This window comes from Lepidochelys kempii, chromosome 2, assembly GCF_965140285.1.
Source record: "Lepidochelys kempii isolate rLepKem1 chromosome 2, rLepKem1.hap1, whole genome shotgun sequence".
NCBI classification, from domain to species: Eukaryota; Metazoa; Chordata; order Testudines; family Cheloniidae; genus Lepidochelys; species Lepidochelys kempii.
Window position 1 is genome coordinate 100409858 of NC_136381.1, and position 2890 is coordinate 100412747.

Genomic DNA, 2890 nt, shown 5'->3' on the forward strand with positions numbered 1-2890 from the left:
TGAACAAGGGGTCCACCTGCATGGAACAATTTGCAGGACTGAGGCATTTGTTGATAATTTTGACAGAGGCCAAAGACTGAATGGTTATGAAGACCCCGAGAAACAGACCCTCCAGGTCAGGTTGATACAGATATGAGTGCTGGGGAATTTTTCAGCACTGCCACCCATGCTGTACCTATTTCCTGATAAAATGAGAACTTGAGTCTCCATGGCTGCCAAGCCAGCAGCTTCCACCAGGACTTATTTCACAAACCCACAGGCTGACATGGGATCTTTCACTTCCTCTCACAGACCGACACCCACAAAGCTCCGTGTGATATCTTTCTTTCTCACACACACTCAACAGTATGGATATGACACTGGGCTAAGAGTCAGAAGACTCGAGTTTTCTTTCTGTCTGTGCCACTGATTTGCTGTGTGACCTTGAACAAGTCACCTAACCTCTTTCTAGGTCAGTTAATCTATCTCTAAATTAGGGATGATTATGCCTCATCATCTTTATATAGTGCCCTGAGATCTGTGGATGAAACACTATTTAAAGGCAACGTATTTATTGTTTTTAATAAAGCAGATGATGGATTTGGAACCCCGTGCTAATTCATACTCAATGCAGAAAATGCAGTGCTGACAGAGCTGCCCAGTAATAGGCACCATCTTTAGAACAGACTGTTTAGCTATCCAGGGTAACCAACGTTACAACTTTACTGCAAATCTCACAGTATTTGATAAAAAGAAAAGGAGTACTTGTGGCACCTTAGAGACTAACAAATTTATTTGAGCATAAGCTTTCGTGAGCTACAGCTCACTTCATCAGATGCATGCAGTGGAAAATACAGTGGGGAGATTTTATATACACAGAGAACATGAAACAATAGGGGTTACCGTACACACTGTAAAGAGAGTGATCAGGTAAGGTGAGCCATTTACCAGCAGGAGAGAAAAGAAAGAGAGAGAAAAAAAACCTTTTGTAGTGATAATCAAGGTGGGCCATTTCCAGCCGTTGACAAGAACGTGTGAGGAACGGCCGGGGGGGGGGGGAGGGGAGGTGGGGGGGAATAAACATAGGGAAATAGTTTTACTTTGTGTGATGACACATCCACTCCCAGTCTTTATTCAAGCCTAACGTAATGGTGTCCAGTTTGCAAATTAATTCCAATTCAGCAGTCTCTCCTCAGACAGAAACAAACACCTAAAGATCTCTATCAAGAGTTCTTACAACTACAATACCCACCTGCTGAAGTGAAGAAACAGATTGACAGAGCCAGAAGAGTATCCAGAAGTTACCTACTACAGGACAGGCCCAACAAAGAAAATAACAGAACGCCACTAGCCATCACCTTCAGCCCCCAACTAAAACCTCTCCAGCGCATCATCAAGGATCTACAACCTATCCTGAAGGACGACCCATCACTCTCACAGATCTTGGGAGACAGGCCAGTCCTTGCTTACAGACAGCCCCTCAACCTGAAGCAAATACTCACCAGCAACCACACACCACACTACAAAAACACTAACCCAGGTACCTATCCTTGCAACAAAGCCCGTTGCCAATTGTGCCCACATATCTATTCAGGGGACACCATCATGGGGCCTAATCACATCAGCCACACTATCAGAGGCTCGTTCACCTGCACATCTATCAATGTGATATATGCCATCATGTGCCAGCAATGCCCTTCTGCCATGTACATTGGCCAAATTGGACAGTCTCTATGTAAAGGAATAAATGGACACAAATCAGACATCAGGAATTATAACATTCAAAAACCAGTCAGAGAACTGGTCACTCGATTACAGACCTAAAAGTGGCAATTCTTCAACAAAAAAACTTCAAAAACAGATTCCAACAAGAGACTGCTGAATTGGAATTTATTTGCAAACTGGACACCATTACATTAGGCTTGAATAAAGACTGGGAGTGGATGGGTCATGACACAAAGTAAAACTATTTCCCCATGTTTATTCCCCCCCCCCCCACGCCATTCCTCACATGCTCTTGTCACCTGATGGAAATGGCCCACCTTGATTATCATTACAAAAGGTTTTTTCTCTCTCTCTCTCTCTTTTCTCTCCTGCTGGTAATAGCTCACCTTACCTGATCACTCTCTTTACAGTGTGTATGGTAACACCCATTGTTCCGTGTTCTCTGTGTATATAAAATCTCCCCACTGTATTTTCCACGGCATGCATCTGATGCAGTGAGCCGTAGCACACAAAAGCTTATGCTCAAATAAAGTTGTTAGTCTCTAAGGTGCCACAAGTCCTCCTTTTCTTTTTGCGGATACAGACTAACACGGCTGCTACTTGAAACCTGTCATTATGCAAGACAATATTTGATGTTTTTCTTAAAGCTCCAACTGCTGGAATAATGCAATTACATAAGAATTTCACCTTTCATTAAAAACGAACACTAATTTTCTTGCCCTCAGGAACAGAGTGCATCCTAAAGACTAAACAACCAGAGTCAAATAAAGAGAGCCCCAAAGGTGTCATTTTAAAAAAATCCCTATGGTTTCTAAACTAATCTCATGGGGTTTGGTTGTTGTTTTTTAACTGATTTGTGATTTGTGATCACTTGGGGTTGAGAATTCCAATAGCAGCGGAAGACTCCAGGGCAGATTGTGCTCAGCAGGGGACGAGCTGAACCCTTTCCTCATTAATTTACATTCTCCTCCCTCCCCTTCTCCAGGATCCTCTCCCCGTATCCCCGGGTCCCTGGCTGTGGCTTCCGCTGGAAGGAGCCACCAGAGGAGTCACTAGAGAGCCGCAGCCCCCGTCCAGCTCCCTCCTTTCCCCCTGAACCTGCCGCTCTCTGCGAATCCCGTTGCCCTGCCCCACCCGGGAGGTAGCCACGCCCCCTTCCTTTCTGACGTGTTCCTGGTTCTTCTTG